General features: G+C 41.2%; 1 protein-coding gene across 1 annotated transcript in view; it reads left to right on the top strand.

Annotated features, from left to right (window-relative positions):
* The first annotated feature begins 7,509 nt into the window (after window positions 1–7,509).
* MPPED1 (metallophosphoesterase domain containing 1) overlaps window positions 7,510–17,948 on the top strand; it is a 60,036-nt gene continuing 49,597 nt past the window's right edge. Inside the window, exon 1 of the mRNA XM_066319597.1 lies at window positions 7,510–7,563. The gene's annotated coding sequence lies outside the window, so the exon portion shown is untranslated. The remainder of the gene's footprint in view (window positions 7,564–17,948) is intronic.

Raw genomic sequence — 17,948 nt, 5'->3', positions numbered from 1 at the left:
ACTTACTTGTAAATATACCTTACCATGTTCAAAGATACTAACAGGTGCCCAGGGTGTTATTTAGGTGCTGTGAGTAAGCCAGGACCAAAGCCTCTGTTAGCAGTGCCTCAAATGTAGCTGCCCACTATGACAATCAAAGGCCATGACATTGAATGCTAAAACCTCACTTGCAATAAAAGCAGTTTATCTCATTTTAGGGCCAATTTCTATTGCCAATCTTCACTTAGTATTCAGTCTGAAAATCAGATTATATTTTTACAGAGTCTTGGGAATCATCTATTCATGGGAACTCAGAGCAAGCCTTTTAAAGTGTTCAAGGTAGTTGGTAGTTTCTACACAGGAACCAAATCTGCAATGCTTTTTTTTTTTTTTTTTTTTTTTTTTTTTTTTTTTTTTCCTAACAAGAATTATGGTTGATACACAAGAACAGCTGAAGTCTCACTTATGCCCCTCTGATATGTTTTTCCATGTCCTTTGTGGCCTCTTCGTTCTTTGCTTGATGGCAAAACCAGATGAGGTGGGTGTTTGATGTGCTGTTTCTCCCTCTGAGGGCCTGGAGCTCGCTTGGAACATTGCAGCCTTGATCTTTGCTGAATCAAGTAGAAAATCATGACACTCAACCAAAAAGTCTTTTGGGCCATTTTGAAACTGCCTGTTTAAAGCAACAGTACTATATGAGAACAAATTTAACAGGAACCCCCAGCTCCATCTCTTTAGTGTTTCTCCTGTACAGTTATGCTTTTTCTCCAGTGGGTTTATATGCCTCCCTTTTTCCCTCCTTTTTCTGTTCACTACACTTTAGCCACATTAGCAGGCACATAAAAAATCACCCCAGCTCCACACCTACAAAAAGTTGTAATGCATAACGTCCTGCTTTAAACTTTGTCTAAAAGATGATTTCAGCCAAAATTTTCTCCCTCTGGACAATTATGATCACAATGAACTACATTTGGCATTGTAGGACAATTTGTTCAGAGTTGTAAGTGACTTACTCCACAGAACTTACTTATTTACTTACAGTATGTACTGAACAGTTCCTCAGAGAATTTGGCACAGGCCGGATTTATAAGGTACCACCTGTCAGCTAACAGTCACCATTATTCATCCAAATTGCACAAGCAGACAGACTCATTTAGTCTTTAGCCAGGCTGGCCTAAGGGTTGTCATGCTGAAAGTTGTGCCTACTTTGGTCAAATAAAGGCTGAGAAGGGTCCTGGCTTTTCCATTTTAAGTATGGTGTCCCTTGTTTCTGGCTAGGTGTATAACAGCCTTTATTTTCTCCTGTCAGCATTTAGTCAAACTATTCCTTTGCATTACTGTACATTTGCTTTGTCTTGTAAGCCAACTGTGTTACTTTTAAGGATGGCTTGAAGGATGAGACAAGCTCTCCTGCCAGCCTCAGAGCTGTGCTAACAGAGCTCATGGCAGGCAGTTCTCTGCCTCCTTAGGAGTGCTTGCTTCCCACCCTAGAACACTGCTGCGAGAAATGAGAGATTTATGGGGAAATTCCATTGCTTTTCTATGAGCCAATAACTGCTTCACTGGCCTTGATCCAGGGAAACATATATATATATATATATATGTATATATATATTTATATTAATCTCCTGATAATTTATCTGCTTCAGTGGTGTATGTGCATTCTACAGATTTCCACAGTGCCCTGCAAGTGAGGTGAGGACTCTGTTTTCTCTCTCTCCCTGACTCCTGGCTGTCCTCTAGCCAACACAGACATTAAAACAAAGACTCAAGGCTTCCTCAAAGCTCAGGGGAATGACATGTCCTTCTGGTAGACAAGGTGTGCAGTGCTGTCCAAATTGTACATTCTCACCCCCACCCTTTTTGTTCCTTTTCCAGCCATCCCCCCCCATCCCCCTAGCGGGGGGGGGACAGCAGATCGTTTGTAGGAGAAGCTAATTATTCTCTTTATGCTTAACCCAAAGGTGCAACAGAAGAGGAAGCACTGGAGGCCTTTCCCCAGGCTGTATGAGAGTGCTTCCTCAGACTCTGGACTCATCATCTCGCCGAAGGTCAAACGCTGCAGTCGCTGGTGTGCCAGGAAAGGAAGGGAAGACTCTACTCATGTTTCTCTCTATATGGTAGATCCACACTTCCCTTACCTCTGAATTTCCTTGTCGTGATGGGTTTATTTGACTGAGTTGTGTGCTTCTCTGATTTAATTGTTATGTTATTAGGGCGAGTAAAATAAAGCTGCAGCTTTTCTTTTGCTGTATTAGTGCAGTTTAATTACATTTGGGAAAGGCAAAAAGGAGAGTGGGAGCTTGCCAACATTAATGCTGTCTGTCATTCACAGCCCATTGATGACAAGGAGTTGAAAGCTTGGCAGTTACTCTGGTAATCAGCAACCTGGCTGATGACGAATGGAAAAGATTATGTGAAATTTCCTGAAAGGGGGAAAAAAAAGAGTTCTCCAAAGAAATAAAATACAAAATGAGAACAAAGGGCAAAAAACCCCAAACCCCAACTTCAAAATCCAACACTAAATCCTTTTTATAATGTTTACATGAAAGACCCTTCATGAAGCAGATATAATAAATGAAAAATTTCCAGTAGTAAACTGTGTTTAATGCCTATAAAAGGAATATGTTCCTAAAATAGGAACACAAATATGCCCACTTGATTGTTGAAATGGACTTTTTCCCCTCAGCTGAGGAATACATATCGCTGGTAAAAAGCAACCAACCAAACGCAAAATCTTTTATTGCTATAGATGGCCTCCTAGTAAAAAATTTTAATTTATAACACTGAAAAGCATCTTGTCTTTTAGAGCTATTCCAAATATATAATTCTACGGCTTCCAAAATGCAAATACTTTGTTTTCTTTTTTATTCTCTCTGCTTCATTTTCTATTTTTAATACAGGAGAATGCAGATATTTCGTCTTACTATTAGGAACATAAGCAACTGCTATTCAGGTTTTAGAGTTATTTGCAGTATTTCAGCCTCTGACACAATAGTAAAGTTCAAGATAAAGTCATGTTAAACGAGACTTGGAATTACATCAGTGTTTAAGAAGAAATTCTACAGGACAAATTCTACATTCTACATGGTTTTGCTGTGACCTATAAAATGCATTGTTTGTGACATTTCTCATTTGTCTTAATTAAAAGCTGAATATCATTCTAAAGCTTTTTTTTTTTTTTTTTTTTTTTTTTTTTTTTTTTTTTTTTTTTTTTTTTTTTTTTTGGCAGCTTTAGGAAGAAACAATGATGGCTTTTTGTGGTTTCATCTTGTCATTTTCCTGTAGCTGCTGGATATACCTACTCAGTTTCACAAGTCACAGAACTGCGCTTTGGTGTTTAAGACTTCAGCTTTTCATTTTGCTCACAATGGGAAAATGGAAAGGTCCTCTGGTATCTATAAGTATTATTAGACCATATTTTTAAGAAGAAGAACAACTCATACAATTGGACAATGTGCAATTGTTTGCTGGGCACGCAAGCAATTGTGAGACTTTTGTCCCTTCTGTTTTGCCAAACACAGCATAGGACAAAAAAGAAACAAATGGCTTTTAATCACGACACTAAGCAACTCGGGCAATTTAAAGTTTACCAGCAGGCAATGTTGACTGTGCGGGGCTGTGAACAGGGAATTTCTCTTTCACACTGCTGAACAGATAACATCACTATGTGGCTCCAGGCATTTTCCCCACAGGCAGAGTACCACAGCTCCGGATTTTAGGAGGAGCTGCAGCGAACACCTAACCACAGCTGAAAGGAGATCGCTAAGGTTCACTGGGAGATGACAGGAGGCTGATTTCATCTGTAAGTTTACTGTTAAGAACTAGATGTTTATTTATTAGCTTAAAAATATCACACAGGTTAGAGACCTCTTCCCTATTAAGGAAATGACGATGGTATGTTAGTCAGTCAGCAGACTCACTTTCAAATTTCTGTGGAAAAGATGTAAAATTTAGCAAAAAAGCCCCGTAAACTTTTATTTGCGTGTGTGTGTGTGTGTGTGTGTTAGCAGTGTGAAATTCCACTGCCTGAGGAACAGGTCTTTAGGATTCCTGGGCACTACGTCATTCTCTCCATGTGATAACCAAGCCCAGGTACAACCTGGTGTTGCTCCGTATTTGTCCAGGTTTCATGGTACAACCACACCTCAGAGCTCAGGTACACCACACATCCTTATACCCTGGCAAAGACCAGCAGACTGTGTGGATCAGCTGCTCCTTGCACACGTGCGTTCCATCTGATCAGGACAGCCCCGTCGGAGCGTGAGTCAGGCTTGGGAAGCGCAGGCTGGAGCGCACAGGCACAGACGGGCTCGGCAGGGCGTGTGCAGCAAGTCTGACATGTCACACAAGCACAGGGCGTGGGGAAATAAGAACCTACAGGAGGATGGATGGCACATTTCAGAGCTGTAGGCTGTCACTCAGCAGTGGTCTACTGCTCCTCTTCTGCTGTGACACTGTGCTGACAGAAGTCTGCACTAACTCTTATCTGTAAAAATCAAACTGCTCAAGAAATATAAAAAAACCCACCCTAAACCAGGCTGGATTTGTTCATTAAATGGGTGGTTTTGAAGCACAGGTTTAATTTAAACTACACATAAATAATTGCCAGCCATTAAGAAGCCAAATCAAGTACAAAAATTCAGCTGAAATGATGCACTGTTATACAGGTTTATATTTATTATCCATTTCTGCCTTCCCCAGTGATTATCTGAATTTCATTTGCCCACCTGCCTTTCACTTTAGATAAGGGGATCATTTCCTCCCCTATCAGTTGAAATTAATTTTTGTCTGTTGCTACCTAAGTGCTCACATAGAGCATTCTCCATTCAAAATGAATAATTAAAAAATGAGATCTATAGGCTCTTCCACCTTGAAGTAACAACCTGTACAACAAAAGATAACTATTTAGGGGTCCCTTGCTTCATTATGCCAGAATTTGGTCAAAATCCCTACAAATACTTTCCTTGCTGGACAACATTATTCCATAATATCTTTCCCAAATATTCATCATTAAAAAAAAAAAAAAAATCAAGTAACATTTTGTTGTCTGCATGTCTTCAATTGACACAAAGAGATGTTTACTGTTCCTGAGCTTTGGAAGGTGATGCCACCAACCTGACTGAAGGCCTTGGCTAAGCAGATGGAATGGGATGTAACTGATGCAGGAAAGCAATTTTTTGGAGAGCTGCTGTTTCTTCTGCAGGCAGAGTGAATATCTTTGTTTCAATCCATTTGAGTAGTTCAGTTAAGAACTATTAAAGCTGAAAAATCAACATTAGAGAAGAAAAAGTAGGATTGCCTATTTTCCTCTGTCAATCTTCAGTTAAACCCATGTGTGAGAGGATAAGATCTGCTTTCTCTAAGATTGTCAAAGCCATGGCTACTGGAAGCTTCCAATTTAATTCCTCTTCTATGGGCCATTATTTCAGTTATTTCATAAAATATTTTAAAATGTAAAGATACTTTTGAAAAGCAACAAGCATATTTAAGATAGTTTTAATGAACAATTTTAAATTACCTCAAATAAGTTTTTATTGAATGTCAGTTTTCATTCAAAGAGAACTTGATGCAAATCATAAATAACTAAAAATGTCAAGTACAACTCACCATTTTGTGACTGGAGGGTAAGAAATAAATTTTTTAATAAAATATTTTAAACCTAAACCAGATGTATTTAATGTGTACAGATATGATGCTAACTCTATAGATACAATGTTAATTCTCAATTGAAAAATCAAAATATCCAGATCTGATAATACTGTTCAGGTGATTTGTGTTTACATGTCCACCAAAAAAGAAAAATCCATTTCTCTTACAAAAGAGAACTAAAATTTAGAAAGTGAAAAGAAGATCTAAATTACCAATATCAAATATTTCTGCTTGTTCTTTTAAAGAATAGTTGAAATTAAGAATTTGCATCCAGCCACCTGTGCCTCACCTATTTAATCAATAATTTTTTAACATAAAGACAAAAATAAATAAGAACAATGTTAGCACTTTTTCTTTTTTCTTTCTTTTTTTTCCCTAGGAATTTATTACTCATATTTCCCACGAGGGAACCAACAGCCTCAAGATTCCAAAAAAAGGTGCCTGTAATTACTTTTCTAAGCTTGTATTCATGCATCTGAATAAGTGAATTGATTGTGAATATGTTCTAATAGGTCCTAACCATTAGGCCGATCAAAAATTTCTCAAGCACATTTGTATTGTTGTGAAACTGCTGACATGTCAAAATACAAACTTTCGAGATAAATACACGTTTTGCCAGCAATGGAAGCCCTGGGGGAAGGTTTCCAGGTCCAGTTGTGGGGTTCTGATCCCCTGCCCAGAGCACAGGAACTTCTGGCAGCCGAGGGGTCCCCCTGCCCCGGACAGAGCCTGTGTGCGAGTTTGGCTCTGCTCGGTCACTCAGGACCGTGTGTGGGGCTCGGTGCCTTCTTATTTCCTCCAGAACATTATCTAGGGCTGTCTGTTTCATCCTGACCTGGAAGAAATATGCGAAGTACAATTTTCGTGTCTAGAATGGGTATTTTCCAGCTCCGGATTTTCAGACTGCGGTTTGATCAGCAGTAAGTCACCATGTGTACCAAACCCAGATGTAACTCCACTAATTGTTGCTCGATATCCAGCACGCTTTCTTGCCTAGCAGGCGATATGGGAAACATGCGAGCAGGAATTGAATTTATTCTTGTAAGGATTTGAAATTTTTTTCATTTGAGAATCGCTCTGCAGTTGTGCAGTAAAGCCGTTTACATGTAATTTGCCTCTCCTCAATGCATGCATTTAACTCTCCTTCTCTCTACTCATAATATCATAGGAGTGTAATATTATATATTTATGATTCTACGATGGCCTGATTTCGGAGCAGAGGGAAGCTGTGCGTGCTCGGTGCCTCTGAGAAATACACCAGGCGCTGTCGGGGAAGGGACCTTCCCTCGCTCCCCGCCGAAGAACATCCCCCTGTACCCTGCCAGGACCGGACCTCAGGAGTCCCCCCGCTATCCTTCTCGCCCACCTCCACCTGCGCTGCCGAGGGGACGGGCAGTGGCTCTCCTGGCCGGAGAATCCCCCCGCAGCCCCGCCGCCAAACTTCTCCCCCTGACCGCTGCGGAAAGGAGGGGGACGAGCGGCACCCCCCAAACCCCCCCGAAAGGCCGGCGCGGAGTTCTTGCCTCCCGACCGCACACACACGCTCCCCAAGGATGCTGCCTCGGCTGTGCCCCGAGCCGCGCGGCCCCTCGGCGGGGCCGGGGGACGCAGCGTCCCCTCCCGCCGGAGGCGGCCCCGCGCCGCCCCCGCTGACCCGCGCCCGCGGCGGGAGGGGACAGCCCGCGCTCCGCCGCAGCGCAACCCGGCCGCGGGCACCCAGCACCGGGGCCATGCAGCGCCGCGGCCCCGGCGCATCACCGCTCCGGCCGGGCGGGGAGGAGGCAGGGCCGGCAGTGGGGGATTCCTGGCCCCCCAAAGGAGGTGGGGGAGGCGGGGGAGGGGAGGCGGGGGGGAGGGGAGGCTGAGCTCCCGGAGAAGGAGACGATAGCTCGCACAAAATCCTGCGTCCTCAAACCAGCCCCGGCGGGCAGGGTACGTATTTGGCGGGGGCTCCCCGCCTCGCTGCCCCCGCAGGGATGGGGGTCGGGGCCGGGGTCCGTGCGGGCTGCCCTGGGCGGGAGGATCGCGCGCAGGGCCCGGTTCCCGGTGCGGGATCCGTGGAAGGCGGTGAGGTTCGACCGCCTCCCCCGGCTGGGGACCGAGCAGACGGGGGGGATGGGTCCGCCTGTGTTGCCGTGCGAGGGTCTGAAACCCCCCCAGCCGCACCCCCCACCTACCCACCCCCAAGCACGTCAGGGCTCTGCTTCTCCCAACCAAGCTTCCCCTTGGCTTCTTTAAAAAAAAAAAATATATATATATATATATATATGTATGTATGTATGTATGTATGTAATATCTATGCCCCAAAGCTACAGAGAGTGAGGCGGGCGGGCGGGGGGGACGGGGGGGAAGGGCTTTTCTGAGGATCAGGAGAGAGGCGGAGGGAGAGGCGCCGGGAGCCTCGCAGCATCCCGTGCCCCGGCCCCGCGGCGCTGCTGCCGCCGGCCGTGCGGAGCGGGGTGCGAGCAAGGTAAGGGCTGCCACCGCGCTCCGGGGACCCTGCCTGCCCCTCGGGGACTGCTCTCCCCGGCCGTGCGAGCGCTCGCTGGCGAGGGCAGGACAGCCGCTGCCCCGCCGTGCCCCGCCGCCGCCCAGCCGGGAAGTTACTTTGTTCGCAGAGTTGCCGCGGAGGCCGGGCTGGGATCCCCGGCCGCCCCGGCCGCTTGTCCCTCGCATCCCCCGCGCCGTGCTCAGTGTCACCGGCCAACACCGCGAAGGAAGCCCCCGTGGAAAAGCCGTGCGCGCCTTCCCCGATAGTTTCCCCTCGCATAGCCGGGGGAAGGGGTGATGGAAGAGGAAGAACTTCCCTTTGTCGTAGGAGAGGACTGAGTGACCTCCAAAGTTTTGTTCCGGGAGGAAACCGCTCGATAAGTTTGGTAGGATTCATGCCGATTTAATTTATTGCGCTGTTATATGGTATCCAGGACGCTCGAAGCAGTAGAGCAGACCGGAAAAAAAAAAAAAAAAAAAAAAAAAGAGAGAGAGAGAGAGAAAATTTGGGATGTTTAGGTGGAGATTTCAGTTGTTTTCATTGCTTTCTTAGGATTAGCTTTTTCTATCTGGCACTTTCAGATGGGTAGTGTGGAATACATTTATAAATGAGTATGCCTGTCCGTGGGTAACACAGAAGGTACGGACGGGAAACGTGAAGAGACTGGGCAGATTTTAAACATTCCATTCTCTTTGGTGGAAGATCAATAGTTGAAGATTCCTGCTTGCACAGTCTGTACCTTGGCAATATTATCATGGAAAGATCTGCTGATAATGTACGGTATTGATAGCCTTTTCAACTTCAGTTTAATGAATTTCATGGTTAATTTAGACTAGTGTGAAGGAGCTTTGGCTATTCTGGATAAATAGATAACTAGGCATGGTTATTAAACTTTGCGATTGGCTCGTGATGAAGTGAACTCTCAGTTTTTCTAAGGTAGATATTTAAAATGCAAGGGCTACATTTTAAAAGTGTGTATCTGAAATCTGACTACCAAAATATCATGCATCTTTTGAGAAGACTAGTTATGGAGTCCTTGTAAAATGACAATCTGTGTTGCACTTATTTGTAATAAACAGTTTTGTGATGCCAGACACTGTAAATTCTCTGGTAGTGTACAACAAAAATAGGGGGGGACTGATTTCTATTTGTGTACGGATTTCTTTGAAATTATTAAATGTAGTATTGCCATGTACAATTCATATGTGAACTGATTAATATTAGTTACTACCCATGAAATTTCAGTGGTATGTTTAAACAGTTTTAGCTTGGCTCTCAAGATCTGTTTCATTGTCTCAAGCTATCCAAGACATAACAAATCTTTGAATTTTCTTGCTTGTACATTATCCCATCTATCTCTCTCTCTCTTTTTTTTTTTTTTCCATCTTCTGTGGTATAATTCAAAGCAGAGTAACTGCAGAGAATACCTGTATATGTTTGTGTGAAGTGAAATGTCCGTTTTAAAGATACACAAATGTTCTTGTGGACAAGAGCCATCCCCTCATGCCCTGTATGAAAACCTTCTGGGCTGCTATTAACAAGAGACTTGCTTTGGTGTTAGTTTGTGATGCCAAACAACAAACATTAGAGAATGCAAAGATAAAGCTGGTGCTCTGATCTTTGTTTAAACAGGTCATGGTTTTTATTTAATGCTGCATGCTCATTATGGGAACTGTCAGCAGGAATGTAAAGCAGACTGGAGTTCTGATCTGGCATACATTCATAGATGACTCTGACATTGATGTTTCTGCTTCTTCAGTGAATGGTTCACAGAATATAGTGTCTTTTGTGATGATATTTATTTATTTGTATGTACTATTTGAAATCAAAAGAACACCTCTAGATTAAAGTCCTCCTAGGAACTAAACATGTTCAGGTCTGCTGCCTCAGGTCCTCCTTACATGAAGAGTTTCACATAAGTGGACTTTTTAGTACAATGAGTAAAAGTGTATAAAGAGATCATTGGTTTTTAAGTCAGCTAGAGTTCTGCCACTGAATTACAAGGAAGGAGACTCAAATCCCCTGAAACCAGGTAACTGCTTAGTCAATTACCCAGTCAGTTTCTTTTTTTCAGACATATGGAAACAATATCAAATAGTAATTAGAAAGTGCATTCATAATTGAGAATTTTAATGCTTTTCATCCATGAGAACCGTTTTCACCTCAGTTGGTTAATAAACATAATAAAAATAATAATAAAAATAATTCAGTGCAGTCCATTTGATCCTTGCTGAATCTTGTTTTGAAGAATTCGTATGGGATCTGCAAGGTAAGCTGAAGGAAGAGCCTTTTCACATGTTCATTTACATGAAGGAATATTAGAAGGTTGCAATATACAGTATGAGCTTTCAAAACAAGACTCAGTGTAGCACTGGAAACTTTAATTTGGGTGTTCTGGATCATATATCGGTTTCGGTTTGGTGATCATTTTCCACTGGTCAATTTCATCTATTTGAGAGTGTCTGAGAGCAAAGTGGTCTCTAATTATTATTTCTAATTTAAAACCAATGCTTCATTTTAAATCCTGGCTATCCTGTTTATGTTTCAAAATACAAGCAAAGTTGGTAATATAAGAGAGTTTTTTAAAGTCTCTGTATTGTTATCCTTTAACTTCCTATTAGAATATCATCTTTTCAGTCAATGTAAATTACAAGTAAAATAGCATGAGAATGTGATACTCGGGCAAGGTTGCAGAGTGCCAGTCTCTGATAAGATCTATTGCAAAAAGTGGCAGAGCTGATGCAGTACTGGCTGTTCCCCTGCTTCTGCAGTGACCACCTCTGGAGGTAAAGCAGTTCATTCCTGGGCACTGCTCACTGCTTGACCTCATTGTTGAAACTGTCAACAAGTGTGATAGACTTGCCGTGCTTTGACAAGGCAGTGGGAATTGTATTAGGATTAACAATTAGCCATCATGGTATAAATGGGGCAACTTGCAGTCATAACTGATTTGGGATTCATTACAGTAACCTAAACACAAAATGCTTAGCATCTTCCATTCAGTCACGATTTAAAATGCTACAGTTTACTATGGGAGTAAAGATTGAGTTCATAATATCATTTAAATATGCTGTATTCTGTGTCAGGCTAATATTGGTGTTGTAAGGGCTCATTTTTACTGATTGGGGGGTGTAATGCAGAAACACATTTCAATTGCAAGTATCAGCCCTCACTTGTTACATATGTCTAATTTGTACATTTCTGCTAAAACCAAGAGTATTATCACTTTTCTTTGCAAGCTTACTTTTTATGTGGTTTGTCCTCTTCACCTTTTAAATTGAATTCCTCTGCCATGCAGTCAGCCCAGCTTCCCTTATGGCATTGAGGGTCTTGTCATTGAACCAAAGACTGAAGCCAGCAGAGCAGCTGCACAAGTAGCATATGAAGGAGGCTGATGGTGACTGATATTTTTGACTGGGGTTTTTTTCCGTGCTTTTCTTAATTGGCTGTTTTGCACAAGCCTCCTTTTCTTGTCTGCTCTCAGAATCGCATCACTTGGCTTAACGCGCTGTGTAACTCCAGCACCCTGCAAGCCACTTTATTCCTTATCACCTTTTCCCTCCTCTCACTGACTCTTATTATATCCCATCTTCTTTCCACTTCTGTCTTTTGTGATGATAATCTTGCATTATTTTTTATTTCTCTGTAAAAGAAAATGGAAGGAACACAGTGCTGCCATTGCACCGATCATTCCTGTGCTACATTGTTTTCCTCCCGTGTCCTTTGTTGAATTTCTGGAGACTGTAATCTGGGGCAGAGACTGTTTTACTGTAGGGCTGTACAGTGCCCAGCATCATTTGCTGCTGGATTTCACCTTGTCTGTGGACAATCATAATGTAGAGTAAGAAAAGGATTATTTTGGCTTTGTGGGATAGCCTTTCTTCTGCTTCTTTGGTAGAAAAGGAAAACATTTCTACTTGGAGATTTTGTATACTGTATTGCTGTTCTGAGTTTAGTCCCTCAACACTTTGTCCCTAGTATGAGTGGATTTTGGTAGAAGTTCAAGACACCTTGTCTGTGGGGGATAGTGGGGATAGGGTAGATTAGAGCTTAGCTACTGACAGAGTTTATCTGTCTTGTACCTTCAACAAGAATGACAATCAGCGTCAATTTCAACACATGTTAGTGGAAATCTCAGGTTTGTCAACATTAAAAATATTCAGATTTCACCATGTTGATCAAATAAAACAGAAAGGAAAAGAAAATCAAAAAAATGTACATCATGTTAATTTCAGAACCTTGGTTGTTTTTCCTCCCAGATATTTTTACATTTTGATCTGTGTTTACTTTCCATTCCTAAACTGTGTAGTTTTATTTTAGCATTTTTTTGTGTCACAGGAAAATCTTTTCACCAGTGCAAATAAAATTTTTCAAGTGAGTTTTTCGAGCAGCCAGTGAATCAGCTGATGCACAGTGCACAGCTCTGGGAGCCACAGTTCAGGGGCAGTCTTTTTTATCTCATGTGGACCACATAGGGGGGCTCTTTGTGGACATAACTTCAGGGTGGAAGGAGTGGCTGTTGACTGCTTTTTCTTTACATCAGTACTGGAGGCAATATCTGGAAAAATAAAGGTAACAAACCCAGTGACTCCCTCCCTGGAAATGAATCAGATGGCATGAAGGGTTTCAATGGGATAGATGCAGCTAAATGAGAAAGTGGAAACAGCAAAAGTAATATGACACCATACTTAAAATTTCAAAGTTTTGTGTTTAAAAGAAAAGAATGTAGCTGTTAAGGATCTGCTTGTTTAGTTTTATAATTTATTTCCAAGCCTTAGTGGAAAAGAGACACCGATCTCAGAAGTAGTATCACTATAAATATATTTACATGTGAGCTGTGTTCTACATCCCACCTTTGACATATGTGCTGGTACTTCGGCATTTCATTCATCTTGAACCACGGGGATGGAGAGGCCACTTTTCTTTCGTGCTCTTGTTCTTTCAAGAGTTGTTAGCATCAGATTTCTTTCTGAAATCAGATGAGAATATTGGCAGTAGAAATGAATCCACAGCCGAGAGGTGCTGCTGCGGGAAAAGGGAAGACCCTGTCAATGTATTGCACACAAATTCCAGTGAAATCAATTTGGATAAAGTGAGTGTTGCAAGCAAGTGGCTTTCACCCAGCAGGGCTTGTACTAGGCGCTAGGAAATGAGGATGTGGCCAGTTGTCACAAAAGAATAAAGAAAAAGAACATTCTTCAATTGAAAATTAAACCAAACTGGGTCTTAAATACGTTTCAGTACTTACATAGTCTTCTTCCCAGTAAATAATATTTTGAAAGACTCAGGAGTTTAACCAGATGACATGCCCAAATTGCAAACTGTAGAATCAAACCCCCACAACCCTAATTTATTCATGTTGGAATGTCCAGTTTTTGTAACTGCCCCACATAACCTATATTTTTGGCTATTTTCCTTTAGAATGAGTATTTTCATTTGGGGACTTCTGATTTTTCCTGTATGAACATATACACATGGTTTACAGTAACAGCAGATTTTGTATTACTGCCAGAGATTAAGGCAAAATTTTTAGAGTGAGGAATGATTTTTGTGGCTCTTAGATATTTATTTAAAATTTCCTTCCCTAGAGGTAATTGCTTACATAGATTAGCTACCTCTGCAGGTATCTCTAGATAACTAAAGGCAGTATTGAGTGAAAATAGTATATTTTTCAGGAAAAAGATTTGGTTTTACTTAAAAAAACCGTATCCATTTAAATGTTTCATCGAAATATGACAATGTCTTATATATTCAGGTGCTATCGTATATAGGATTACAATAATGCATTTATCCTTGAAAAATATTCAGTCTATTTGTAAATCTTAGAGTACTCCAGTGTCTAAAATATATTGGATATATGGTAAAGCAAAAATTTAAGGTGAAAACAAAGCAATATTACTAGGTTCTGTTGATTTTTCAAATTGAATAAATGAACAATTTATTTGTATGTATGAGGAATTGGTTCAGAAAATGATACTGCTAATGAGCCAAAATAAAACTAAATCTTCATAAACAGACTATTCATTTACTGTATAGTTCTGGGAACCAAGTGGGTAAATAAGAAAAAGTAATTTAAAATCATACAATCATTCAAAATAAGACTGACAAAGAAGGTTTCTAGGTGGTAACTGCCTTAAATAAATAAAGAATTGGATTTCTTAGGTAAATGTGCCGTTTTTGTATTTTCTGAGCTCAGTGTCTGTATCTTTTCCTGGATGCCTGGTCAAACTTTGGTGTACAGTAGGTACAGTAAATCTTTGAATGAAACTTCACAGAAGTGGATGTAACCACATAGTCCCAAAATCTAAATAATTTATCTCATTTCCTACTTGCTATGTCCATATAATCTTTTTATTACAGTTAAAGCTCACGAGTGTGTTAGTGCTCTTTTTAAGTAAATGATGAGAGGAATGTGCAATATTTATGTTCAAAAGCAAAGGAAGTAATTAATTTTAGGGGATAAAAATTCAGTCAAGAATTTTCTCATACTGTATGTGACAGATCATTTTAACGTGCAAAGGAGAACAATGATGTGTATTTTAGAATGGTGAGAAATAACTTGGGGGATTTTGTTGCCTTTTTTTTTTTTTCTTAATGCAAGTTAAGGTGATTGGAATTACAGAGAAATAAGAGGTTTTGTTTAAGTCACTGGTTTTTTTCCATGTTAGAAACCAGATTGCTTAGTGCCCGGTAGATCTGCAGTTAACAAATATGTGAAATATATGATAAGGCACTGAAGTATTCAGTGATACGTGAAATACGAGATTCTAAACAGAAGAGGACAAAAGGGAGCAGGGTTTTGAGTCTTACAAGTTATTCAGAATTACATTCCTTGGTTTTGCTTATATGGGTGGAAATAGCTATGACTTCCAGGGAAAAGATATAGTCACAGAACTGAGTATTATTTGACTGATAACAGTTATCAAATTTAGATTTGCTGGCACAGAAAACCACCTCAGATGTTTTCTAAAAAGGCTTAGAAGTGCACATTTAGTTTTATTTGTGTATTTTTTTAAATGCAATAGGAAATATTCCTATCTCTGACAAATCCTAATGATTCCGTCAATAGAAGTGTGCACGATCAAACCTAAAATCCACTAGTGTCTCCATGACATTTGACTGTACTGCCTTCCCTTTAAAGTCTTCATTTGTCAGGTGAGCACACCAGGCTGCCAAGGGGAGGCTCAGTGGTTTTGCTTTCCTGGGACCTGCATTCTGTTCCAAAAGAAGAGGAGGAAGAGGAGAGTGTGTCTCTCTGGAAAGGCTTTCATCAGCAGTGTGATTTCCCTGGCTCATCTTTTCCCATAGAATAATGCTTTTTTAGGTTTATTTCAATATTCATTTTCTGCTGGAAGAACTCAGGATAGCAGACTGCTTCCATTGATTGGCCTCTATTTGAACTATCTGAAATGGGTATTTTAGCAAAAACCCTTGGTGTTTTCAGCCTGTCTCTCAGAGTTAGAGGTTGCTTTTCTAGTCTCAACATGTTCACTCACTGGTGGTCAGTTTGTAACAAGCATTTTTCAGGAGGTTAAAGCAAAAGCAGGAATTTGTGATTGTGAAGCTGGTGGTTGTAAAAACATTGCTGTAACAATTGAGACCATTGGTGCAGGGCACTCTGTAGTGATTTTTGGGGGTTTAAATAAAGGCTCTTACTTCCCCATGTAAGGGATGATCTGACAGTTTATGAGGGGCACTGTAGTATGGGGAAGACCTGGGCCCTTGTAAAAGTTTTTGAAATAGTTTCTGGTTAGCAGTGTCCGAGATTTGCACAAGAAGCAAGTGTGTCACAGTGTAGTCTATCACAAACTCTCATGCTCCTCTTTAAGGTGCTTCACTGCTCTTGTCTTACTGGCTTTCCCTGAAAAACAATACAGCTTTGATGTTTTTTAGCTGCATGGAAATGCATTTTTAAAAATTTTTTTTTGATACTACATTTTGCTCTTTCATTACCTCCCCAAACCCCAGCTTGTCAGGCTGGCTGAGCAAAATGAACATATTTTCTGTGGCTGCCTCTTTGCCCCTGACCTTGGTACTGCCTAGAGTCCCAGCATTCTCTTCTTTCTTTGCCTCTTTTCTTCGGTGGAAAAATCTGGCAACTACCCATGTTCAGCTTCTTGCTGGGATGTGCTACGGTCACATTATGCTTCTTGACCTCCAGATATTTGCAACTTAGCAAAGTTCACTCCTCAACAGAGAACAGCTTTATAGTTTTCTCCCAACTCATGACTTTTTTATATATATTATTATTACATTCATCAATACTTTATCTTGGTTTCTAATTATTTCAGTGACATCTTCTTGAGCCATATTGCTTCAAGTCTGGATTCATATTGTGTGCTGCTGGAATTATTTTCAAGAAGAGTCAGTGGTGTTTTTAGACTTGAGACAAAGGGGGGATGATGGAGAGAGCAGTGGGGTCAGTGGAGTGAGATATGGGGAGAGACGGTGGACATGAGAGCGAAGCTAGAATAAAGCAAAATCTGTGAGTGGAGAAGTGACATCAAAATAAAAACATTGTCTAGAAATAAAAAAAAAGAGATAAATAGGATGCATAAAAAGGTTGGAGAGCTCATCTAGGTGGGCAAATATTTATGCTGGTGAAATAAAACATCAGAAAATTCAGGCTGAAAAAGTAAAAAAAAAAATCTTAATACAAAGATTTATTGAGGACTTTATAAAGTCCTTAAATATCTCTGGGTAGTCCTACCTGCCTAGTCCAGTAATTCTTTAGGAGAGGTGTTTCAATCCTCACAGTTTATGGCCTGATGTGAAGCCTTCTGAAGGCTGAAGTAGTGTCCATTGCACACAGTGGACTTTGGGGCCCATTTGAACACATGCTGGAGAAAACAGCAGGAAAATAATGTACAGAGAACATTCCTGCCTCCGGTAAGAAGATGGCTTAGCTGATTTAATAGCTTTTTCTCAGTCTGTGATTCCAGCAGCCAGGTTTGTGATATTTATTTTAGTATTCATGTTCTTGCGGTCCTTTTTACATTTCTCTGTTTTTCCCTGGCAGACATCCCGCAGCTCCATAAGTCTGGGGGAAGAGGATGGTTAACATGTTGTTGCTGTGGGAATTTGAGTCTTAACTCTCTGTGTTGGTAATGCTGGGCATATAATTTTAAAACTTGCATGGTATGGAAGCAGATAATTATTTCCCTGCTGCATTTTATACTGTGCTTTGGGAAAGCAATACATTTCAGAATATTAAAAGAAAGAAAAAGTTATGATTTGGGGGACTATTGGAAGTGGAAGCAGAAAGAGGGGAGTAATGGGTGTCAGTCTAGTTATCAGTCAAGCTGGAAGGAGACAGCTTGTTCTGTCGAACACCAAGAATGTCAGTAGTCAGCCAATCACTTATGCAGGAAGAAAACCATAGACTGAAAGGTAAGGTTCAAAGACATCTGTGTATGTTTCTGAAATGAGCTTGAAATCAGCTTGCTATTGAATTATGTTTACTCATCCTATGTGTTACATAGATGATTTCTGTTTAGCACAGGGCATTTCTATGACCGCTGTTCTTTATTTTTTTTTTTTTTTTTGGCACAATGTCCCTTCCCTTCCCTTCCCTTCCCTTCCCTTCCCTTCCTTCCCTTCCCTTCCCTTCCCTTCCCTTCCCTTCCCTTCCCTTCCCTTCCCTTCCCTTCCCTTCCCTTCCCTTCCCTTCCCTTCCCTTCCCTTCCCTTCCCTTCCCTTCCCTTCCCTTCCCTTCCCTTCCCTTCCCTTCCCTTCCCTTCCCTTCCCTTCCCTTCCCTTCCCTTCCCTTCCCTTCCCTTCCCTTCCCTTCCCTTCCCTTCCCTTCCCTTCCCTTCCCTTCCCTTCC

This window comes from Sylvia atricapilla, chromosome 5 (genome assembly GCF_009819655.1).
Source record: "Sylvia atricapilla isolate bSylAtr1 chromosome 5, bSylAtr1.pri, whole genome shotgun sequence".
NCBI classification, from domain to species: Eukaryota; Metazoa; Chordata; class Aves; order Passeriformes; family Sylviidae; genus Sylvia; species Sylvia atricapilla.
This window is presented reverse-complemented; position numbering and strand designations above follow the sequence as displayed.